The sequence below is a fragment of the Rattus norvegicus genome, chromosome 16 (genome assembly GCF_021556685.1).
Source record: "Rattus norvegicus strain SHRSP/BbbUtx chromosome 16, alternate assembly SHRSP_T2T, whole genome shotgun sequence".
In the NCBI taxonomy this organism is placed as follows: domain Eukaryota; kingdom Metazoa; phylum Chordata; class Mammalia; order Rodentia; family Muridae; genus Rattus; species Rattus norvegicus.
Genome location: NC_141549.1, coordinates 63,179,555 through 63,205,880, shown reverse-complemented (window position 1 = coordinate 63,205,880; position 26,326 = coordinate 63,179,555). Strand labels below are relative to the sequence as shown.

Below are 26,326 nucleotides of genomic sequence, written 5' to 3'. Positions count from 1 at the left end.
ATGGCCTTGTTGGGCACCAAAGGGAGGAGAAACCCTTGGTCCCACTAAGGCTTGACACCCCCCCCCTCAAGATAGGGGAATGTCAGGGCTGGGAGGCAGGAAAGGGTGGGTGATTGGTGGGGGAAAGGGGATACCATTTGAAATGTCAATAAAAAATATCCAATAAAAACAGTCATGGTTAAGATATCTCATTCTTCACTTGTGGTTCACCAACACTTTTTTAAAGTTTAAATCTCTAAGTTTCTTTCACATCAGGCGGCAGATAAGCAAACACCATGTATATGGTATATTTACATATATTTTCAGGTCTATGTACAATCTTACAGTTTTAAGAACTGACAAACACTAGAGTCCTTAGTGTCATTATTTCTTCTGGTATAGGATCTGAAAACTGCTGAATTTTTATAAACAGGGATTAAGCTGTGGTTCATTTTAAAGTAAACTACTACATCAAGGACATTCTTCAGGAGGTTTGTTACATGTTCTTTTAAACTTGAATAGATTTACCTCATCACCTACAGAGAGCTGAGGCCCTTCCACAGTTCAGTCTAACTTGAGAGTAAGACAGCAAGCTTTTCATGACAGTGGACAGTAGGATGATAAAACAAAATTTAGATAGAATTAATGTGTTTTTAATTATAGCTGACCAGTATCTACAAGTCTTCTTATGGAGAACAATTTTACATAATTTGCTCTTACATTTTTAGAATTTGGACTTTCTTAAAACAGTAGCAGAATATCCATTGTCTCCAGTTTTGGTGTTTGGAAACCTTGGGTGAATTGTTAAATGTGATTCAAAATTTTTTTTCTCTTTAAAGAAATGTGGAGGGGCTGGGGATTTAGCTCAGTGGTAGAGCGCTTACCTAGGAAGCACAAGGCCCTGGGTTCGGTCCCCAGCTCCGAAAAAAAGAACCAAAAAAAAAAAAAAAGAAATGTGGAGAGAGCCAGAGAATTGACTCAGGGGTAAGGACACTTGACGCTAAAACTGAAAACCTGAGCTTACCCTCAGAACACATTTGGTGGATGGGTTGATCTGGTGCTTCTATATAATCAAATGGTGAATAATGGCGCCCAAGATCTGGTTGTCCTCAGTGAAGATATCCTCAGGGTCCAGGAGATCCTCTCCCATATACCAAATGGTGCTATCTAATTTTCCTCCCCAAATTAATTGGTCAATAAAAGGCAAAAGTCTTTGATTGGACAGTAGGTAGAAATAGGCAGGATTTTCAGTTATCTGCCTGGGGATTACAGGTAGAGAAGGTGGAAAAAGAATGGAGATCAAAGGAGGAAGCAGCCTTGTGAGGATATGGACCATGAACACTGGCCAGGAGAAGTAGCAAGTAACAAGGGATAAATGGCTGGGGCAATAAATTATTGTAGTCGTAAAATCTGCCCAATCTAGGCTTACAGCTTGGAAATAAAATACCTAGAATGGCCGTTGGTTGCGCTCCCAACCTCCTGCTGCAGCCCCAGCCATAACTGCTGCTTCTGCCCTCACCACCTCTGAGAAAATGGCTGGGCCTCCCACATACACTGATTTTGGCAAGTCCTCCAGGGACGTCTTCACCTAGGGCTTTGGCTTAGTAAAACTTCATTTGAAGACAAAGTCTGAGAATGGATTGGAATTTACCAGCTCAGGCATTGCCAACAAGGAGATCACCAAGATTAATGATAGTCGGGAAACCAAGTACAGATGGACTGAGGGTGGACTAACATTTACGGAGAAGTGAAACACAGACAACACCCTGGGCACTGAGATCACTGTGGAAGACCAGCTTGTGCATGGACTGAAGCCGACCTTTGGTTCTTATGTTTTGCCTGCACTGGGGAAAAATGCTAAAATCAAGACAGGATACAAGAGGGAGCATATCACCCTGGGCTGTGATATGGACTTTGACATCACTGGGCCCTCGATCCTGGCGCTTGGCCCTGAGGGTTGACTGACTGGCTACTAGATGAACTTTGAGACCAGTCCTAAGTGACTGAAAAGATCTTCTCAGTTGGCTATAAGATGGAGAAACACCAGCTTCATACTAATGTGAACGACCGGATAGAATTTGGTGGCTCTGTTTACCAGAAGGCGAACCAGAAGTTAGATCCTGCTGTCAATCTCGCCTGGACTGCAGGAACAGTAATACTCGCTTTAGAAAGAGCAGCCATGTATCAGGTTGACCCTGATGTCCACTTTTCCACCAAAGTGAACAACTCCAGCCTAATTGGCTTAAACCAGGTATCAAACTAATGCTGTCAGCCCTGCTGGAAAGCAAGAAGGTCAATGCGGGTGGCCACAAGCTTGCTTTAAGGACTGGGATTTCTTTTTCTTTTGTTTTCTTTTTTTCTGGAGCTGAGGACCGAACCCAGGGCCTTGCGGTTTCTAGGCAAGCGCTCTACCACTGAGCTAAATCCCCAACCTCAGGACTGGGATTTCAAGCATAAATGAATACTGTGTTAATTTTAAGCTATTTTTCAGCATAGCTACCTTCAGCATTTAGTGTACCTTTTAATGTTGTGTGTTGGGGATTTGAAAATTGATAAATACCACGTTAGACCTCTAAGCTAAGGATGACTGCTTTAAGGTGTTTACCATTCAGGTCCAGCAGAAACCTCATTCCAGAAAGGGTCTTTTATTTTTTAGCTATAGGCGTGGTTGGGGAGGAGCCCCCTCCCGAGATAACCAGGCTGCAAGTTGAAGGTGGGAACGTGTGTGCCCTTTGTAAATCTGTATCCAGTCCCCAGAGGAAATTGTGACTTCTCAAGCCTTGCACCCTGGTGTCAATCCTATCTGCTGGGAGGTATGTACACGCCTATGTGAAAGGGGTGTTCTAGACAGATCGTCGTGCCCTGTTCCCATCATGCCCTGTTCCCATCCTAGCCCAAAAGTAGTCTTTAGGGTGTGGTTAACTATTTCTTTTGTGCCAGTTTAGGGTGGAGTGGGTGGGCATGAGGGAGTCAGTCATTCAGGACTTAATTCATCCCTGTGTTGAGGTGTGGTTTTCCTTCCTTCTTCCTTCCTTCCTTCCTTCTTTCCTTCCTTCCTTCCTCCTCCCCCTGCCCCTCCCCCTCCCTTCTTCCCACTTCTCCTCCCCCTCCCCCCTTCCCACTTCTCCTCCCCCTCCCTTCCCACTTCTCCTCCCCCTCCCCCTCCCTTCCCACTTCCCCTTCCCCTCCCCCTCCCTTCTTCCCACTTCTCCTCCCCCTCCCTTCCCACTTCTCCTCCCCCTCCCCCTCCCTTCCCACTTCCCCTTCCCCTCCCCCTCCCTTCTTCCCACTTCTCCTCCCCCTCCCTTCCCACTTCTCCTCCCCCTCCCCCTCCTCCTTCTCCATTGCTTTTATTCTGCCATTGTACCAGAGTATGAAATAGCTTCCTGGTTCTCCAGCTCTGAGCTGGGCAGGCGATATGCTCACACCCGACAACACTAGGGACCTAAGCTAACTTCTCTTGCAGCCACAGCACTATTATTTATTTTTTAGCAGTTTAATGGATGCATTATAGAGTCTTCCATTTTGTGTGGAATTAGTTTCTCTCCTTCAAATTCTGTAATTAACATCAATTAGAATGAAACTTGAATAGAATACTGAAAAAAATACATGGATTGTGTCGTTTATATGGTCTAGCAACAATTTGTAATTCCTTTTATAGTTTATTCTTTGACCTCCACAAGTGTTTGCTCACACACACACACACACACACACACACACACACACACACACACACACACCTGCTTTTCATTTAGACAAATGAAACACCTCAACACAGGGATGAATTAAGGGCATTACATATTCCCCTATTCCACTTTTATTGAGACTAAAATGAAACCTATGTGTCTCTGTCCCTCGTTTTACCTACCATGTATTAGGTTTCAACGCTTCTTTTTAATCTCTCTGTTCACTTTTAAAAAATGCTTCCAAGTCCCCTACAGATGCTTTATTTGGGGAGTTAGCAAACATAAAGAAATACAAACTACCAAATTAACAATGCATGCCAAAGAGCACAAGAAAAATTTGTCCCCATAGTTGCTAATTTTTTCTAGGTACAAGTTTACCCTTAAACAAAGTACAGCATGCAGTGTCAGCTTGAAATTGTTCTTTCCTTTGGACTCTGCCTTGAGTTTTCCCGTGGAGGCTGTTAAAGGCCCCTGGCAGGGTTCTATGAGAGACCATTTTTTGAGACCTATATGATCTCAATTCTACCAGTAAGCCATGCTGAAAGTGTATTGACCTCTTAGTAATTATGTAGATGTAAGTCTTGAGCAGGACAATGGCATACTTACCAACATTGCATACCAGATAAAGATAACACCTTCCATAACTAAGCCAGCCTATTCCCAAAAGCGGTTTGGATAGACAGGAAGTAAAACAGGACAAATTTAGTAACAGGGCCTTTCAACTGGAGTGCCCTCATGTTCTTCCTCCAGTTGACTGGGTGGGTATCTTCCCAGAATAGCAGTTCTACATGGGTCTTTTCATTTGAGAATCATGGAGCCAGGCTGAATGCTCCGGCAAGCAAAGTAAAAACAGTGTCTTTCTTTGTTGTATAATTTAGCATAGGATGCCGCACTGTAGCTGCCATCTACTGATTACTAATGAGTCTCTAACACCAGCCCAGATTCAGAAGGAACAGAAGTGAAAAGGAGTGGATTACTAAAATGTTGTACAGATTAAAAAAACATACATACTACATGTACACACTGTATATATGTGTTTATATGTTTTCTGTATATGTTTATACATGTGCGTTTATATGTATATATGTATATATATATGTATATATATGTTTATATAGTTTGTGTGTGTATGAGTTTGTGTGTCATAACACATAAGCTAACAGTTGCAATATTTTAATCCAGAATTTAAAAAGCCCGAATTGAATTACAGAAACAGAAGAAACAGCCAATCAACTTATCATTGATCAGGTTCTTAAGTGCACAGCTTTTATGAATCATAAAGTAGGAAAAGAAGACAATAAGAAACACAAGCTACCAACCAAGTTTAGGTGCTATCTGTGAACACGTTTTGAAGGATGCTGAGATTTTTTCAACATGAAACTGACATTCTCAGGAATTTCAGTTGAGAAAACTAAATGAAAGACTGGAACTTTATAAGGCTAAGTGCAGCAGAGTAAGGGTTTAAAAACAAACGAGCAAACAAGCAAATTGTCCCAGCGTGATAGCATGGGTGAGCTACAGTCATCTACTTAGTGCCACCACGAAATTAACCTTGTAAATTAAAAACAGCTATGTGTTCATTCCTGTTCATCCTTTTATAGCTTATGAATGTATAAAGGTACACAAATCCTATCAGGTTCATGATTCTGTATTTCGATAAACGGTACAGTAACAATCAGTTAAGTTTCAAGAAGAGACATGGAAAGGAAGAGGTTGCCAGTCTAGAATATGAGAGATTTGGGCCATCGATGGTGAACTCTGCCACCTACAATGTAGTCTACAGAAAAGTGTCCTTAACAAAAGATCATATGCACTTTACATACACCAAGAAGAACTTAAAAGTGCATTAGGATGGGTAATTTAGTAATATTCCCTAACTTTCGGCATTTAATTATGTAAGGCACAACAATTAAACTATCTCCCCTACAGTGATTGTGGCAGTCTGCACCAGACCTGCATTGGTTCCAGCCAGACACAATCTCGCGTAAAGGAGCATGGGTAGAAATGAATCCAACTGCTAGCCAAGGAGCTATTAGCATTTGAGAGCAGCTGGGAGAGGCAGAGGAGAGATTTTTCAAACTGTGTGGCCTTTTGAGGTTGTCATCCTAGAGCAGGCCCCAACAGCAAGACTAGGTGAGCAACATACACTAGACTTGATGGGAGAAAAAGAAAATAGAAATGTAATCCTAGAGTTATGTAGAAAGGGATTAGAGGATTGACAGTCCAGTCTGGGGAGGGTGAATATATTTAATATATATTTATAAAATCTCAAGTGATTAATAACATGTTAGGAAGGAAAGTTTCTCCACTGAAACATGAAATTCAACTTTATGGAAATAATCATAGTATTCAGAGTTATCAGAAAGATCCGATCAGAAATGTCATGAGGGATCTGTCTTAAGTGAGAAAATATTTCCAATGATAAATTAAGTTTGCCCTATTACTTAGCTTTATGATTAGCCCAAAGCCACTTTCAGTGATTTTTTTTTTAATCAGTTCACAAGTCTGAACTCCAGAGTACACCGTACTTTCTCCTTTTTGCTTAAAATAACTGGACGTGATGGATTTGGCATACTGTAAAATGCCGTGTTTGCTGGTGAATACAGTTAAGTCCAAGTATTACCTGAATATTGCGGGTTACTGTCGTGTTGGACTGTACACCATAACAAAGATGATAATGATGCTATAAATTAAGGTTGTCAGAGGCATCCCCAAAGCAGACCCTAGCTTTAGCCAGATGCATAAGGAAACAGCCAGTTAAGGCGCCGATCTAATTCTAGGGCTTTTACAAAACTCAGCTAGGGAAGCCTTAAATAATAGGAAAAAGTTACATAGTTTCGTGAAAAAAAATCTCTTGATTCTTATTTGGAAATTTCCCAGATGAGTAATTTTAAGTGCATAAAAATTTAGTCGTCATTTTGTCTGGTTGAGCTATGCGGTTTCTCATAATCAAATTTACAGATGTAATCACTTACTTCTAACAGCTCCTCTGGTTGTCACATGAGCCTGCTTGACAAATGTTTTCAAAGGTTATGATGGAGGCAGTTTTTACACCCGTTTTCTCTTAGCGATGGTGTTGTTGTCAGTCGCAGCCGCCAGAGGGCAGCAAATACACCTGCACCAAGACTGAATCAAGGACTCAAAAGGTTTTCTGTTCTGCAGCTCTTGCATGAATTTCATTTTTTAGTTGATTCTAAACACTCTATACTACTCAATAATTTTAAGTATAAACGAATGCTATTTCTAAAGCGAAAGTCGAACATGTATGTAATAAAAGTAAGAGCTAATGATTTTTGACTGCTGTTTCCTTCAAGGAATATCCGGCTTTGGGCTTTTGCTTTGTGGCAAAACCGACAGGAAGAACACTCATTATCTAGAAGCAACTTGAAGATCATAAACCATTTTTGTTTTAATTTACAAACAAAACAAAACAAAACAAAGCTGAACTCTTTTTCTGGCTATGCCTTGTCAACTGCCCTTATCTAATATAAGTCCTTGTCATTCATAACACTTATATGACAATGAATTATTTGAATTCAAATCTTAAATCAGAACTTCTACCACGCGAATTAGTTTAAGACTATTATAATTAATCCAGCCAATATTTGTTCTGAGTAATTCTTGCCTTATATAACATCCAGCTTGTGCATTGGTTTGATTCAATATTTGAGATAATTTTTATTATTTGGGGATCTTGTGTAACTTTTAAAAAGTCTTTGATTACAGGAAAAAAATTTTATTTTACATTGCATTTAGTAATGTCCCCACACCTTATTTAGCCAGAGAGGGAGGGAGAGAGAGAGAAGGAGAGAGAGAGAGAGAGAGAGAGAGAGAGAGAGAGAGAGAGAGAGAGAGAGAGAGAAGTTGTTCATTTAAAGCATTTAAAGTTCATTTCAAGGTATCAGTCATTATGGTAATCTAACACCTTTCCTTCTGAGCTGCCACCTGAAACATGACATCATACTCTTGATAAATAAAGATAGAAACCGCAGTGCAGTGGTAGCATGTCTCAGGGTTGTGAGAACACTGATTCCTGCGTACAGAGGACTATCTGTCTTGATTTGCTTTTAAAAAATCACAAAAATTCCTCACTTAGTCTACTTGATGATTTACTTACTGATTCTCAAAAACAGAGCAAATTATAGCTATTGAGGTTTTTTCCCATTTTTTAAATGATAATATTGATTATTAAGCAAGAATTTATATGGTTGACTATAAATTTTAGAACTATAGAGAATTTTAAAATTATTTCTTTTATTTTTGAGATCACAGTACAATCATGTCAATCTCCCTTTCCTTTCTTCTCCCAAGACCCTCCTATGTACCCCTCCTGGCCATGGTTTCTTTTTTATTAATTGCTGTTACACGCATATATGTACATGTATATACACATATATTCTTAAATATAACCTGTTTAGTCCATAAAATGCTACACACACACACACACACACACACACACACACACACACACACAAAATGCTGTTTTCATGGTTGACCATATAGTATTGGATACAATGATGGAAGATATTAAAAGGAAGGAAATGCAGGGACAACAATAATGAATTCCTGAACAAAACATGCATGATATGAAAGCATGCAAACAAGGTCCAGTGCAGTAGTTTTTTCCAAGTCCCAAGCAAAGAAGCATAATATATCATGTAGGAAATGGACTCTCAAGAGAAACTGAAGCTACTTGTCTTGCCTATGGACTTCTCAGTCTCCAGAACTGTATGAAGTCAATTTCTGCTGTATCTAATATTCAGTTCAAGAAGAATGTGAGTTTTTCATCTAAACATTGATGCTTAGTTTTGATATCTGGTAAAGAATTAGCATTTTTAATTTCTAGAATCGCTAGCGCACACCTTTGTTTCTCTGCTCAGGTGTGCCCATATAACATTCATTGGTTCTCTACAGTGTCATGTGTATAATTGTAGACAAGTTTGTGTGGGTGTATATTATTAATTTCTTGAGTATTTGTAGATATAATATTGCTTGACCATATAGATTTTTCTGTTGAATGTTTTCATTTATTAACATTTATTGTGTAACAATTTTGCAAACACAGACACATGCACACACACACATAGACACACACATGCATGTGCACACACACACACACACACACACACACACACACACACAGATATTCTGGTTACACTCTCTACCACATCCTTTTACATCCTGGCATCCATCTCTTCACTATCAGTTTCTTAAAGATTCACGACTTTTGGTTTTACTCTCTGACACAGTTTAGGATTCATAACTTTTGGTTTTACTCTTTGATACATTCAGTTTTAAAAGGGACACCTGTGCGAATGCTGGGTTGGAATTAGCCATTGTAATCTGGTAGGGTTATTCATCAGTGGATGCACAACTGATATCAGTGTTCCTCTTTCTCCCGGAATCCATCAATGTAAAATAGTGAAGCAGTTAGTGTACTGCCCCTGAGCCCCTTCACTGATTTATGCCCGAGTATTAATTGGGTCATTCTTGGGCTGAACCTGTGCAGACAGCTGCAGCTCCTGTGATTTCATGATTTCAATGGCTCTGCCTCACCCTCCAAATATATCAGAGATCTTGATGGAAAAATGGGAAAATGAAAATGGTAGAAAGGAAAATGTGCTAAAACATCTAGGCATGCATCAGAACTTTCTGAATAAGCTCTGGTCAATGAAAAATAAGGTTAACAATGAATAAGTGGGATCCCATGAAAGTAAAGCAGTACACAACAAAGGAAACAGTCAACAAAATAGAGAGGCAGCCTCCAGAACTGGAAGCAACCTTTGCCAGCAATATATCTGACAAAAGATTAATATCTATAATATATAGAGATTCATAAAAGTACACCAAGAAAACAAGCAACCCAACCAAAAATGGATTACAGATATGAACAAAGATTTATCAAAAGAAGATTTATGAATGGGTCATATACACTTAAAAATATTTAACAGCCTTAGCCATCAGGGAAATGCAAATTAAAACTACCTTGAGATTCCATCTCACCAGATCAGAATGGCTGTCATCAGAAATCATATGGGATCAAATGCTGAGAAGGATATGAGGAAAGAAAAATCCTTGTCTTATGCTGGTGGGAGTGCAGACCATTACAACCACTATGGAAATTAATGTAGAGACCTCTAAGATATAAACAAGCTGTTCCACTCCTGGGTTTGGTCATCCATATGTATTGTAAATCTATTCATAATATCGAGAAGATGGGAATCAAACCAAATGCTCATCAAATGTTGACTGGAAATGAAAGTATGATACATCTATACATCAAATGCTATCGAGCATTACGGGGAAATGAAAAATTGAAAATTTCAGGCAAATGGATGGAACTGGAAAAAGCATTCATATTGAATGAGGTAACACAGGCATAGCCAGGCAGATGCTTCATGCTAGCCTTGTATGTAGAAACTAGCTCCAGATCTCTATTGTTGTGTGTTTAGCTTGGAGTATATGTAGAAAGAAGTCAGAAGCCATCGAGAGGCAGGACTTAGTGAAGATGGGGGAAATAGAAGTTCTATAACATAGAAATAGAAAGAGGAAATGCTAATGAGAGAAAGGAGTGAGGGGCGGGTATTGGGAGATTATAGGGCAAAGGGGACAGGACTACCAAAACAACAGGAGCAATGAAAAGAGACACATGGAAACCTATTATCCGGCAGCCAAATTTAAAAATATAACTTATTTTTGAATGAATTCTTGAAGGTAGAAAAACTATATTTTGAGATAAAGTTATTCTGAGGGTCCCACTGCTAGAGGTAGCACATGTTCTCATGAATTATTGCTCGGAGAAGCCCCAGAAACCCTCAAAACCATACAGGTTCTTGCCTTCTTGCTTGTTCTCTACATAACTAGACAGTGAGACCTTGTTGCTGAAGCTACCACATACCTTGAATGAATGATATCAAGAAAATAAACTGGGAATAAGCTAGAAGCTTTCTCTAAGTGGAGAGTTTCCATAATCTGGAAAGCTGCTCAGAAACAAAAGGAATCAGTGGCCTTATATAGCTGTGGATTCGATGATCTCCAACCTCAGCCTACTGGGTAAGATGTGCCCAGTTGGGCCACAGTGGCTCTATGTCACCTTGCGTAAGTCACGAGCAATCATATTATTAGTTATCTACCTTAAACACCTACAATACAGGTAAATTTGTGTATAAATATATAGTTTAAATGAAACATGCCCATAACACCTGATGATGCTCCTTTCAATAACCAAAGACCATCTAATTAGTTCTCCAACACCAGCGATAAGAGACTCTTTGATGAGTTCGTCAAGATTGTTCAAGTGACTCCCAAAACAGGAGAGGCTGTTGCCGATGCTCTCACTTCTCCTCTAGAGGTAGGCAACCTGTTGCTGAAGACATTGGGTGTGTTGGACAGAAGGTACAGTGACCACCATAGCATGGTAACTCTAAGAGTTTCTATTGCTGTGTTACAACACCACAACCGCAAACAACTTAGGGAGGAGAGGGCAGTATGGTAAGTTTTAGAAGACACTTGTGGTTTCTTCAAAGACTTTTTTAATACCAAAATTCTCATTTACTTAATGAATTGATTGAGCAAAGATATCTGTGTAGGTTTTAAAACCTAGTAGATTTTTATTTACTTGCTTCTCTGACTGTTTCCCTTTCGTAGATGTAATGGCATCTTCTTCGAACCACTTGGGACAATGTGCTCAGGTAATATGGCAGCAATTATAATCGAAATTTCAGTTGTTCAGTTGATTCACATTACCTGGTCCCTATATGATAAAGTGTTTATGCCACAGGTGACATTTGGTTACATCTTTCTTTCTTTCTTTCTTTCTTTCTTTCTTTCTTTCTTTCTTTCTTTCTTTCTTTCTTTCTTCCTTCCTTCCTTCCTTTCTTCCTTTCTTCCTTTCTTCCTTTCTTCCTTCCTTCCTTCCTTCCTTCCTTCCTTTCCTTTCTTTCTTCCTTCCTCCCTCTTCCTCCCTCCTTCCCTTCTTCCCTCCTTTCCTTCCTTCCTTCCTCCCTCCCACCCATCTCTCTCTTTCTCTCTCTCTCTCCTTCCTTCTTTCTAACATAAAATTTTCATTGATTCTGTGGAAACTTCACATCATGCACCCTGATCACTTACTTCTATTGTCCTTCCATATCTGCCAAATCCCACCCTTGGGACGCCCTCCCAAGTAAAAAGCAATACAAGAATAAAAAGTCCAATTTGTGTTACACACACACACACACACACACACACACACACACACACACACATTCAAATTCGCTGGAGCATGGGCAAACTCTCAGTGGCCTGCCACTTAGGTAGAACTGAGTCCTCCTCCTGTACCCTTACCAGAAGGTGTCAGTTATAGAGAGACACACTTTAGCATTCCTATAACACATCTTAAGAGTTCTCTTCAGTGGCTTCCTGTTAAGGCTGTTACTCTTTTGAGGGGTGGGGGAGTTCAGGTTGGACTAGAGGTTGTCACAGAAACCTTGTATGTCCCTCTCTCTCAACTGTGCATCTACAGTCATCCAGCTCTCCAGATCTCAGCCAAAGTAGCCATCTTGCTCTTCACAGATCATGGGCCTCCATGCAGTTTCTGGCAACAGCACAAACAGGACAGCTTGTCCACTAGAAATCGGACCACAGACCCATGAAAGAGTCTCTGAGGCATTCTGAACCCCAGATATCAACATGGGCACAGGTGACAGCACAAGCCACTCAGATAAATGTGGCCTCCCAGCAGCAGAACAGTGCATGGACATCCATGTGGTCCTCCATGGTCACATGGGTCACCGATATCAATACCATCCTGGTGAGGGGCAGGCTGCCTGGTGGCTGGTGAAAAACTACCTTTCAATGGTCACTTTTTGTACTTACTTCAATTGGCTTTCCCAATACTTACAGGTCCCAACTTAACATAACCTTGAATTTCAGGCTGAGGCTGAGAAAAAATTAAATTAGCTTCTTTTGAATCAATTGTGCACACTTGCAGGCACTAGTCTTAATAGCTCTTATTACATTTTGTTCAACATGTTAGGAAACAACAAATACATGCCAGCATTTTGATTCATCCCTCTCGATTTTCCGCTGTTTCTCCTAGTACTTCAAACTCAGAAATATGTATTCTGATTTCCCATAACTTCTCAGGTGGTCATCCAATATGGCTTTCCACAACAGAAGGGACATTCATTTTTCTAGTTGCCATTTCCATATCGTTGCACCTGAAGGATTATTACCTATTCTTAGTCCTGTTAGGAACAAATTTCATTATAATGTTCATGTTCTATACTAGAAACCTTAATGTTCTACTGGCCTGAAATATATATGTATTATAATGTGATCTGGTCATAACAAAACCCAGAGTGACACAGGTATGACATTGTATCTTGGATCCCATTTTATTGTGTATCTTTACCATATAACTCTCTAGAGCACATCTCTTTTTCACTTCAAGATTCCTCTTAGCCTTGTGTTTAATAGGATATGTGAAAGAGAATTTTAATGGCAGGGCTCAAAATTCACACAAACCATTTAGAGCTGCACACCATAGTGTTCACACTATGCTGTAAGGTCCTTTGAGAGAAGAGCATTTAGTCTTCATGATGATGAATGTCAAATGCAAAATCATTTTTAATGAAAGAGAAGAAAATGGCATTGGGAGAAATCTACTGATCTCACTCTCACTTTTCCAACCATTGAAATGGTAACAGGGCAGTAGTTAGAAAAATTATGTTCACGCTGTGATTGAAGTTGGATATTTTCATTGTAGTTTTGGATTATAAAATCTGATATCCTTAATATGAGTTTATTTTTTCAGAATCTGATATTTAATATTGTCAACTTGATAGGGTAGAGAGTAAACCAGGAGATCATTCTCTCAATGTGTCTGTGAGGAAGTGTCTAAATTGGGCTAATTAAAATTGGGAAGAACGACCCATTTGTGGTGGCCCCATTCCATGATCTGGGATACTGTAAAAATGACATTGTGAAAGCCAGCTGAGCGTCAGCACCCATTTCTCTCTGCTTTCTGACATGAATGTGGATATAATGTGACCAGCTGGCTCATGACCTTCTTGTCATAGCTTTCCAGACAAAATTAACTCTTCCTACAGGAAGTTGCTTCTCTTGTTAGGCGTTTGACCACAGCAACAAAAACTCTAACTAATACAGAGTCTCACACACAACTACCTATTGGTATAGGCACACACACACACACACACACACACACACACACACACACACACATTATATACATATAATACAGACTGTAACATTGTACGCAGACAATGCTACTATGCTATTAGTGTATGACAAACTAATACAGAGTCTAACATACAATTATTATTATAGGCATACATATATCATATAACATATAACTAATACAGATGGCAACATTGTTTTCAGGCAATGCTTCTCTGCTAATATTAGTGTGTGACAATCACATAGACAATCACATAGATCTCAACCTATGAGTGGTGACCCTTTTGGAGAATGCATATCAGTTATCCTGTATATCAGATGTTTACATTACAATTTATAGCAGCACCAATAATACAGTTATGGAGGAGCAATAAAATAATGTCATGGTTGGGGTCATCACAACATGAGGAACTGTGTTAAGGGGTGATAGCATGAGGAAGATTGAGAACCACTGCTCTAGACAATCAACTTGGTGTGGTAAGTTTTTATTCATTAAAAACACTTACTTAATTTTATGTTCAACCCTTTAAAGAGATGCTTCAGTAACAGAAGAACAAACATCTTATGCCTAAGTATATCCATTTGATTTATGAGGCATGGAAAAATGAATGAACAGGGTCTAAGTAATAAGTCAACAAAATAAACAGTAGTCCTTCACAGTTATTCTTAATTCATTCACTGATTAATGGGACAATATTTCAGACACAGAAACAAGTCACACTGAATAAGACCTGAAATGTTCTCTGTAAATCTTTTACATTACAACTGCATAAATTGTGTTCCTTCGGTGTCCAACCTTCTTGACTAATGGCATCGTTTTAGTGTTTTATCTTTACTCGATTATCAGTGGGCAATGATTATATCATTGGGAACCTGCCTAGGTTTATGTCAACTTGACACAAGGTAGAGTCATTTGGAAAGAGGAAATCTCAATTGAGAAAATGGACAAGCCTACGGTTGCTTTTTTTCTTTTTTTCCATTGGTGATTGTTGTTGGTGCACCAGCTCACTGGCGACCATGCCATCCCTGGAAAAGTGGTACTAGATGAGATAAGCAGGCAGGGTGAAAAAACCATAAGGAGAAAAAGAATAAGGAGTACTCCTCCAAGGCTTTTACATCAACTCCTGCCCTGGACTTCCTAGGCCTGAGTTCTTGTCCTTATTTCCCTCAGTCATGGAGCATGAACTGAAGAGTTGCAAGCTGGAAAAAACCCTATCTTCTCTATATATCTTTGGTCACGGTGGTTTTTCACAGCCATGGAAACTCTAAGACAATTATATATTTTAATCTCTATTCGTTTGACTGTTAGCTAAACTTATAATGGCTAGAATATTTTAAAAAGTTGAATGCATTTAAAATGTCTTTTGAATGTTTTTGGTAGGGTGGTAGTTTTACTAAAAAATTCTAAAGCTATTTTTACAACACAGTTTTGTGCAAATAAAAGGATTTCAAATGGCTAGTGGTATAGATGATTGTAGGCCACACGTTACTCTCTAAACAAATCCCATGGATTGACTTTATTTCTAAGAAGTAGTCTGTTGAACGAAAGGCTCCACATTGATCATAATCAAATCTATTAAAAAGGAAATTGTCCTCTTAATACATTATCCCTGGAATGGATGGCATTTTATATTATAAACTAGAATTTTGTCCAGGAAACAAATTATCAGGCTTAAGAGCTATATGTCATAAACAGAAACATTTTCTTTCTTTAACACATTTCGAAATAAAATTTAACTGAATTCAAAGTTCAATACAACACATGAAATCCACAGTCACTGTTTTTTCTCAGGGGAAAAAAGTGTCTGGGTTTAGCCCTGTCAGATTGCAGTGGGTGCGTGCACTGTGTATAGCTTGATGCATGGAAGGGACATGTTTTATTTGGCTAAGTTGACTTAATATTTGTTCCTTCTTGCTGGCCAAATGTAGGATCAGTAGATAGAATATCAAAAGCATGGGTTGGAAAAGGAGAGACGAAAACCAGAAGAATCAGTAGCTAAGCCATCCCTTTCCTGAGGTTTTCAGATAAACCCCACAGACTCTGTCAGGTCAATCTTTTGCAGTGTCTCCTGCTTCTGCCTCTGTCACTGTCTCATCCAATGAGCCATCTCCTCAGCTGCCTCTACTGTATTGAGCAGAGATTCTGCTCTTAGTGCTTTCAGATTCCTGTGGATTCTCAAGCCGTCCCTAAGACTGCTTGCTGTCTTTGCAAGAGACATGATGTGAGGTGGTTTTTTTGTTTGTTTGTTTGTTTGTTTGTTTGTTTGTTTTAGTACAGAGCAGGGACTAAAGTGGAGATATTGTATTGAAAATGAGAAGTTATGACAAGTAGTAAAAATCCTAGGGTAGCTATTAAATCTAACATTTTTAATTCATGTTGAGATGCTAATTTCCCTTATCAAATGCAAGTATATAAAGGGTATTCATTATAGTTGAGAGGTACAGCCATGTAGCATTTATATTACAGAGAGCTGGGGTAAATGCAAGTATCTTTGAGCCAAGGTTACAACATGAAATGTGCTCTACATGCTGGCTCTTATGATGAAAGACTGGTCCCCAGCAACTGACACTATTTCAGAACGTGGTAGAAAATTTAGGAGTTGAGCCTGTTAGAAAGATGCAAGTCAGTGGGAGTTGACTTTTAGGATATCTTGTCCTTGATTCCTTCTTGTGTGTGTATATCTCTATTTCCTGGCTGTCCCAAAGTAAATAAATCTGTTCTGCCCTGCCCCACTGCTTTCATGAAGTTCTGCTTCACCACAGGCCCATAGATCCCAACAATGGATTCCAGTCTCTTTCCCCCATGAACTACAATAAACGTGTTTGACTTTTAAATAGTGAGAGGAAAACAAGTGAAAACCAGGCAAATGGAATAAGAAACGTAAGGAATAAGAAAAGAGTTAGAAAACCTGGAGACTTCACTTATGTACCCCAGAGATGAATTACTTATGTATTGGATCTCCTTATCTCCTTAATTAAGCAGAGCCCTACTTGAGTGGTAGCGAACATATTGCTCTAAGTGTCTAGAGCTGGACTCTCTGGGTCAAGAGCCTGTAAGGAACAATAGAATGCAGCTCCTGAGCACAGTCTAGACCCTGGAGCCAGAGTCTAGAGTTTGAGCAATAGCATGTTTCTCTCAGTGTCCAGAGCCTGGATTCAGTAGCAACAATCTACTTTCTGGGCCCAAAGACTGGCCTGGGGTAGCCACTTCCAGGATTTGACGTGTATGGGCTACAGGAACAAATGAGAGAGAGGACGGGTGAGGAGGGTGAGGGAAGGGCCCTGCTGGGTAGGTTCGTAGGTGGTAAGTGAGAGTGCCAGACAAAGGGCAGTCAAGGCAGGAAGAGGCTTCCATTCAGAGTACCAAAAGGAAGGGGAAAAAGTGATGGAAGAGGGGGTCCATTGACTCGTCAGAGATCTGCATCTGAATGTCTAGAGCTTGGATTATGCACCATTATGCTACTTTTTGCTATGGTCAATGTTCAGAGGCTGAATTGAGTAGTAACTTGCTGATCTCAGGCAGCATGCAACATTCTCTCGGATGCTTAAAAATCTTCAATGTACCGAGGCTGGTCACCATTGCTATGCCTTGATTTTCATGTAAATGTATCTCTTGTCCTATCACTTCATGTTTACTTGCTGACACCAAGTTGTATTGTTGGTAGACTGTTTCCCTAGACTTCAGTTTCCCTGGTCATTCTGAATTCAGTTGTGTGTATTCTTCTCACTTATTAGTCTTCATTTTTTTATTTCTCAGTTCAGTTTCCTCTCCTTTTGTTTCCTCTCCAGCATTGAGGGAAAGAAATAGCGTACCAGATTGCCTCATATTGATTCTCCGAACACTGCCTTTGTCAATGTTCTTCGCCTTCAAGGGTCTCCTGTCTCTCTGACATTTGTCTGTGGACTACTTCTCCCATGTTGCAAACAGAATTTGTGAACCCTGTGTCTCAATCTTTGGTTGGTAATGTATTTTTAAGACTCTCAGAAGCTTAGGCATTGTAATTTATGGCTCTGGTTTGCTTCAGTCAGATTGTAGATTGCCTTCCTAAAAACGACAGCGTAGGTGTGCTGTGAGATGCTCTGTCTGAATGAAATCGCCTTCGTCTTAAACATTATTTGCTTTCCCAGGATGACTCCATTTTGGTTCTTGGACTTTTATCCTCTGTCACCCTTTATTCTTTCTGTGACAATAAAAAGCATTTTGATATCTATCTGTATCTATATTTGAAAGAAGCAGATACATAGATTAGCACGCAGTTTACATATCTTTAGTCACAATAAAAAGAGAATTAGATACTAGGATTTTTCTAGTCTTTCATTCATAGTGTAATATTTGGTTTGCCTTTTAATCTCATTACCTCAATTTCTCACAAGTGATAAGATCATCATATTAACTTTCAATCCTATTGCTCAAGACTTTTTTAAGGAATGTATATGAAAGAAGAATTTGCAAGTTTGAATACCACATACAACTGACAGTGTATTGACTCAGATTTGAAAGTAGCTAAAAAAGATATTAGGTGTAAGATACATATGAAAGGATTAATAAGACTTAATAATAATTGATTATTGCCCTTTATAGTTGCACAGAACTAATGGCAGTCCTGTACTATGCTCTGTGATATAGTTCTTCCCTGATAATTAATTACAAAATTGTAGTAAATTTTACAATTCCTGACTCCTGGTCTGACTTGTTTAAAACAATCTTTTCATCAGTGCAGTGCAAATGCATATGACTTTGTTAAATTATTAACTGCTGAATTTAAAAGCTCCTTGGCACATGGATGAAAAGTATCTGCTGCTGTGTGTTGATCCTCAAAAAGGATATAAAGCCACACCACTCATCTCAGTTTTAATTTCAAGGTCCTATTGACTTATTTTGAAGATCAAGTTATAAGTTTTGGACTCCTCCTTTGCAAACTGCATCATGCCACAAGGCCATGACTACCTGGGTTCTTAATCCTGCCTAGAGTTGTAGTCTTCTTCATCTTTAGATGCTTTGCTTCTGCATGGCTTCCTGTATGAAACTGAGTGACAAAAGTATGTTTTCGATGCCTAGCACACATCAGTATGTAGACATTAGTGGAGGTGTCTGTTGTTTGCTTGATTCTTTGTCTGCGACTGGACTATTTCTAGTACAGAGTTGATTGAGCAGCTTGAAGCCTTCCACAATTTCACCAATCTCTGGTTTATTTTTTTGTTTTCGTTATTGTTGTTCTAGTTCGTTTGTTGTTTAGACCCCAAAAATTCCAGTTTGTTTGTCATTGTTTACTTCATAGACAATGTTTGCAAAAACCAGACTTGAGCCACAGGGTAAGCATAAAGTCCTGGATTATTCTGGCATATAATTTTAAGCATACTTTCCAGATAAATTCCTGTACCACACTTTGTGAGTATAATTTCTGCACTCAGGCTTGTAAATCCTTCTTTTACTGTGGTTATATGAAGGCAAGCTTTTTGAAACCTTAATAAGCTTACTTAATAGTAATCAACTTAGGAATTCATGCTGTCAGTATTAAAATATTATGACTACATCCATCATGTTAAATAGTTAAAATGCAGGTCTAATTTAATATAACAACTCAGGTGGGAGCTAATGTTTGTTAAGGCTACATTATTGTTTTTCTCTGATTTTAACTTCAAAATTCTGGAAACTACATAGATCTATGCCAGACACTTGACTTTAGAACATACATATTATATATACGTTGATATAGATTCATAGACATTCATATTTACATCAAATTATAACCAAAGTGAGGAAGAAAAGACAACTTTCTGAGTAGATGTTGAATAGTTAAAATGCAAGGCTGATTTAATTTAGCAACTTAGGTGGGAACTAATATTCATCACGCCTATATTTTACAACCTTTTGGAATATGCTCTGAGTAGTAGAAGCAATTACCTGGTGACAGACTAGCAAGCAGAGTTCTCACTACAGTTTTCACCTCAGAAAGAACATAAGAGTAGTGCCACTGTAAGAGTGATTAGTAAATACTGATATAAATTTAGGATCATCATTAAGAATTAAGAACTCATCTATTTGTCTATATATCATCACTACAAGACCATACATCTTCATAGATCTGCAGAGTTCTGCTCAAAAGTTTGCCTAATACCTAGTGATTGCCGTACAGGTGTAATAATAACAGGAAAAACATATTAATAGCAGGAATCTTTTCTAAAATGATTTTCTCCTGAGCCTTGCCTATAGGAGCAAATCTGTCATGGATAATTTTAATCCACAACACACTGACTATCTCAGGAAGATCACCTACTAGTTATTAATTTACCCTATGATGGCTCCTACCACCCATCTCCCATCCATCCATACTATATCAATTAAATAATATTTCTTAAATGTATACATGGGTTAAATAATGAAAGGAAAAGGCAAATTTGCTGCCTATTTCTTCAACCACTAGAGTTATAATATAAGTAGTAGCTATAGTATTTTTTTGGTTGATGATCTGTTCAAAATTGGCTTTGATGCATTAAGTTCATGGCCCAATAATGCAGGTCACTAGGCTGCACGTGAGGTTGTCAAGGCTCCTGCTGTAACTGGCATTTCCAGCCAGCATTGAGGACAAAAATAAAATTCAGAAAATCAGATATCCTTCTAAACAAGTAAGTAACTGCAAATTGTTTACATCATATTCTAGTAGAAAAGTATATTCATATGAGCATAACAGCGACTGAGAAGGTAGCCCTTGGCTATCTAGGTGGGTGCAATTGATGAAAACTTACTGTTTGTTGCTAGTGCAGTTGAGTTACATTGTGACAATAATCTGTGCTTAACAAAGGGACTTCAAAGCACAGATTGTTATTCTTTACTCACTCTCCAGTTTCAATGGGAGCAGCTGGAAGGTCCCATTTCTTTCTCTGATCTTACTTCAAAATCCTGGATGCTGCCTAGATTCATGCCAGACACTTGACTGTAAAGCATTCATATATTTATGTACATTGATATAGATTCATATGCATTCACGCACAGTGAATAATAACCAAAATGACATGGTAAGTACCAGTAGTGATGCTTTACACTTCCATGAATTTTCATTGGCAAATATTGTCTTTTTAAAAAATGTGTTGATCTGACCATGTTATGAGAGAGAGACACAGCAACTGGTAAGAGACCGTGAAGTACACCTCTCACTTATATTCAGAATAAAGAAAACTGCCAATAGTCACTCATCAAGCAGTGACCTTGATACCATTCTAAGATAGCTGAAGGCTGTAGTGATCATTAATCTTCACTGCCAACTGGACTAGAATTATATTCACCAAGGAGACACAATTATGAAAAGTTCTGTTTTTCTAGAGGGGTTATAGATGGAAGGGAAGAATTACCATAAGTATTGGTGTCTATAAAGAGAAAAGGGCTGGAGAGATGGCTCAGTGGTTAAGAGCACTGATTGCTCTTCCGGAGGTCATGAGTTCAATTCCCAACAACCACATGGTGGATCACAACCATATATAATGAGATCTGATGCCCTCTTCTGGTGTGTCTGAAGACAGCCACAGTGTACTCATATACATAAAATAAATAAATAAATCTTAAAATAAGAAAAAAAATCTTTAAAAAAAAGAAGAAAAAAAGAAGCTAATCTCTAGTGTGTACCACCCTCTGTTTCTTCACTGTGAATTCAATGTTATCAGCCACCTATCTTCCCACCATGTCTTTCCCATCGAGATGGACAGTGTCCCCATAAAATGTGAGCCAGTATATGGCTTTATTTTAGTTGCTTTTTCTGAGATTTTTGGACACAACCATGAGAAAATAAATGAATGCAAATAGATTTGGATATACCAAGTGTGACAGAAGCCTTGACCTACCAGTTGGAAAACTTTTACAGTTGGGAAGCAATTTTGCCACAGGAAATTAATTTCACGTTCAAATATATGATGACCACTGATTGACCTAAACTGAGACGCATAATCTTACCTACCTGCTCATAGTGTATGATTCATAAGTGAGCATAAAACATAAACTAGTCTAATCAGCAGAACATTTGAAGTTTTATTTTTAAAGATCAAGAAGAGGGTGATTCTCTTCTCCTGGTTTATTGTTTCAAACCTCCTCACCAGCCTGACAAGGGAGAGGCATCTGGAGAAAAGGGAAAAGGCTCTAGCAATTAATCCTTTGTTTAATCCCCTGCTGTTAGGCTACAGGTGTTAATCACCAAGCCAGAGATTTTTAACCCTCAGAATGAGCTAGATAGTCTTTAGGACATTTTAGAAGCTAAGGGAAATGAGGTAAATTAGTACTTATATATGAAATTCTCAAAAATAATATTAAATTTAATGAAAAACTAAATAAAATTTTATGAAAAAAGTTATCACCAGCATTCAAGATAGTTAGAGAACTAGAATGTCTGGAGACCTTCAGTCTTTAAGCCACAACTTTATTTAGAATAAGGCATTAAGACAGATAAAAGGATGCCTTGTCAATCATGACAGTGGGCCACATAAGTGCTGTTGGTACTCAAAGGCCCTAATGACTGTCTCACCTTATTTTTATACAGTTCAACTGAAGAATTCTGATTACTGGGAAATAGTTTGGCTCTTTCCTATTTCGATTGACAGATTATGTTATATAAACATTTCTTTACTTTTCATATCTCTTCCTGTGATGCATCTGATTTTAATCATATCAAATTATGCGCAGGCATAAGATGGAAAATAGAAAAGTTTTGCCAAATTTCATTTTGAAGAAACAGTTGGTCCTGTTACATATGCATTTAAAATGAGTTCAGGCTGGATAAACCTTTTGACTCTACAATTCAGATATAAACAGACTATGACAGAACAGAGTCTCAGTTGGATAGTTAAGCGTAGTTCAGAGAAAGTTGTAGGTGCAACTGAATGCAGGTGGGAGTCATTGACATTGAACAAATTACTAGGTGCATTTTTTTTCAGAGAGGGATGTATGAGCATAGGGGTGTGTGTGTGTGTGTGTGTGTGTGTGTGTGTGTGTGTGTGTGTGTGTGTGTGTTTGTAAACCAAAGATCAACCTAAAATATCTTTCCCATCACTTTCTTCCTTTGATTTGAGACAGTCTCTCACTGAATCTGAGTTCATTGATTTGTCAGGACTATCTGGTCAACTTGCCCCAGGGATCCTCTTGCCTCTACCTACCCAGCATGAGTATTATATATAAACAAAGCCACATTTGGCTTTTAGATTGTTGCTGGAAATAAAACTCAGGTCCTCATAATTGGGAAAAAGAACTTTGTCTTTTGAATCACCTCCACAGTCCCACGAAATTAAATCCTTTACTTCAAATTACTAGTGCAGAAGCCAGTTTGTCAATGTATGAGCTTTTCGGGAATTAAATGTGGATTCAATTAATGGATCAACTGAGGCTATAAATAACACAAAGTACCAATGCTCTACAAGGATGCCATTTTTATAAACCTGTAAAATTTTTATAAAGCAAATGAAGCTTGGCTGTATACCCATACCAAGAATGGTTTGTTAGAACCAAAGAAACATGATGATCAATCTCAATATCAAATACTTTGGTACTTGATGTTTTAATAGCTATAGAGTATTACTGAGTTAGATTCATGTATGAATTGTCAGACTGTCAGCATAAATTGATAATATGAGCATAGTATGAGAGAGAAAAGCAAAATATAGAACCCTCAGTGAGATAGAGAGAGGGCGTCTTTAGGACAAATCTAATAAAAGTGAAATGAGGGGCATGAATTTTAGAGACAGATGAGACTGGGAGCAAATCATCCCATCAAAAAGAGTGAGCACTTTGCTAACAGGCCTGCTAGCATGTCTGTGCAGTTAAGGAAGAAGATCATTCCAGTGCTCAGGGTTAACTTGTCCCTTTATAAGCACATTCATTAGAGCATTTGTAATGCCATTTATATAAAAATCCTAAGATATTAACTGTTTATTCGAAGGTGATTATTTATAAGAATATGTTTATTGGCATTATGATAACTTGGAAGAATAGCTGCACTATATAAGGGTGTACAATATCACAACACGTCAGCTTTCTGACAATGCTTGTTGCTCATAAGTATTCATGGTTCTCTTCTAAGCCCGAAGGTATCTGTGTAATTCAGGCTGCGCATTTGCCTCTTCCAGTAATCATTTTTGGAAACCCTTGAGAAAAATCCCATTATTCTGGTTTCGTTGATATAATATTTTCTTCATCAACATCACTTTGCCATGTAAATACATACTTTGATGTATTTTGGAGCAAATTAACAAGATAATTACATACTTAGCCACTAATTTCCTCTTCTACATCTTTATGCTTATTATATAGTTACTACCTATTTTAAAGAAATAATTAAAAGTATCATATATTTGATGTCAAGGAAATATCAAGTTGGCCCATTAAAAATCTATTAACCTGATATTTTACCATCATTTAAAAAGGGCAATGCTATTTTCTATTCCTGTGCACATGATCTGTATTCAAGTATTGAGTAATGACCCTAAAACCTACTGTTACAGTTTAACTTAAAACTTGCCAAACTGGCTTCTTTCAGTTGTTTTCCTGTAGAAAAAACGCTAAATCTCTTCTTAGATTGACTTAATGAACCTCTTCAATGTTGTGCTTTGGCATTATAACACCAGAGGGAGGTGGTCCCTGACAAGGAAAGCCACAGGTATTCCCTCCTGGCATGGTACTGACATTCTGGTACAACCTGGTAATATGTATGTGTAGACATTCTCCAGTTCTTCCTACATTTGGTCAAGTTTTTCCTTCTCTGCAGCTCGATTCTTATATAGCTAACTGATGATCTCGTCACTTGTCAACAGCATTTTTGGTCCTCATCATCAACTTGTCTTGACTTTCTCCTCTCATTCTTACATATTGCTGGAATCAGTGGAAGCTAACATATATATTGGTTTCATTTTTTGAGGTTTTCTGTCATTCATATGACCAGACTTTTAAATTTTTGTGTTTTCATAATAGGTGTTGTATAATTCTGATATATGTAATTTTTCTTAACTTATTCACCTTAATTACTATCCAAAATAATAAGCTTTCTTATGACATTTATACATTAATATAATTTATGTTGCTCATATTTATGTCTATTTTTCACATTCCCTGCTATTTTCATCCCTCTTCCTAGATAGTTCACTTTCTATTTTCATGCCTAGATTCCATGTATGAGAAACAAAAGTTGGTATTAGTCTTTCTGCTATCAGCTTAATAATAAAGAATTAGAAATAATTAGAATAAAGAAAACTCTATTGGCAATGTGTGGTTTTCTTTGTGTGACTGAAACACCCGACAGAAAACAATTTGGAGTAGGAATCACATATTTGTCTTACAGTTGGAGGTCCAGTCCATTATAGCAGGACCGTGTGCATGTGTGTGTGTGTGTGTGTGTGTGTGTGTGTGTGTGTGTGTGTGTGTGTCACTGTGTAGGTATGGGCAGAGCAGTTCACACTGTGGAGGGCCTAGGAGTTAGGAAAACAAGGGTGCCATTTAAATGTGTTCCCTTAGCCCTTCACATATATAAAATTTTTTACTTTGAACTATGACAGTGAAATCCTCTGTTCCTAAGAAGTCTTTAGTGGGCATTCTACATATTGTGCTTTGTTCTATCTTCTGTAAAAAATTTAAATGTCATATATATGTCACACTTACAACTACACATATGGGTATATATGTATGTATGAGTATCAGAATCTCATTCATAAATAAATAGTAAACTCATACCACTTGCAGGAAAATGGACAGAAGTGGAAATCACTATGTGAAGCAAAATAAGCAAAAAAAAAAAAAAAGGAAAGGAAAAGAAAGAGGAATCCTGGTGTGCCCCTCCCCCTTTTAAATCCTTTTTTTACAGTCTAGTGTTTATCCCCATCCATGTCTGCCCTTTGACTTTACTCATCCCATACCTTCCCCCTTCTAAAATGGATAAAAGGATGGCTCTTAGCTTTCTTGTCTCTCACATTTCTTTCTGTTAAGGCACACAGAGTTTATCCATCATTTCCCCCCTGTTGTGGTTTGCCTGGGAGTTATTTGTATTTTGATGCTAATTCCACTGCCCCAAGGACAGCTGCCTAGTCACTACTCAGGAATCTGGTGACTTCACCAGAACCTTCTCCCCACTGAATTTGTAAAATACAGGTGAGGGGCAGGTACCGGATAGAAGGAGGCCTGTCATTGGAGGAGAAGGAAAGATGGGCGGGAGAGAAGTGTGAAGGAAGAGGAGGAGACTAGAATGGAGGAGAAGAGAAGGGAGGGGAGAGAGAGAGAAGCCGTGGGAGGACAATGGAGGCTGATGTAAAGATTCTACTCTGTGTATTTACAGGTTGTTATTAATGTTCTCAAGGGATGGATGGTACCGGACTTTGTATGTTTAAGTGGGCAATTATATCTTATCAACTGGATCTAAGATTATTGTGTTGTGTGTTCTTTTATATGAGGGTTTGAGTGTAGAAAAGTGTGCGGCAGCAGGAGACACTGGGCCAACCTGGCCAAGATACCTAGCAGATAT

The 26,326-nt window shown here is 38.4% G+C and overlaps 1 protein-coding gene, 1 long non-coding RNA gene and 1 pseudogene across 4 annotated transcripts in view; 1 reads left to right on the top strand and 2 right to left on the bottom strand.

The window, feature by feature from the left end:
• Erich1 (glutamate-rich 1) overlaps positions 1 to 26,326 on the bottom strand; it is a gene marked incomplete at its 5' end in the record, with an annotated part of 52,793,804 nt that overhangs the window by 20,458,483 nt on the left and 32,308,995 nt on the right.
• Positions 1 to 26,326, bottom strand: part of LOC134482390 (uncharacterized) — a 124,282-nt gene that overhangs the window by 60,183 nt on the left and 37,773 nt on the right. The window contains exon 4 of one of the 4 annotated variants that reach the window (XR_015639941.1): positions 15,667 to 18,022. The exons of 2 other annotated variants lie outside the window; for them this stretch is intronic. This is a non-coding gene — a long non-coding RNA (uncharacterized LOC134482390). Of the gene's footprint in view, positions 1 to 15,666; positions 18,023 to 26,326 lie in introns of those variants that run through there. One more of the 4 variants, XR_015639944.1, reaches the window with a different exon arrangement.
• On the top strand, positions 1,488 to 5,515 carry Vdac1-ps4 (voltage-dependent anion channel 1, pseudogene 4; annotated as a pseudogene).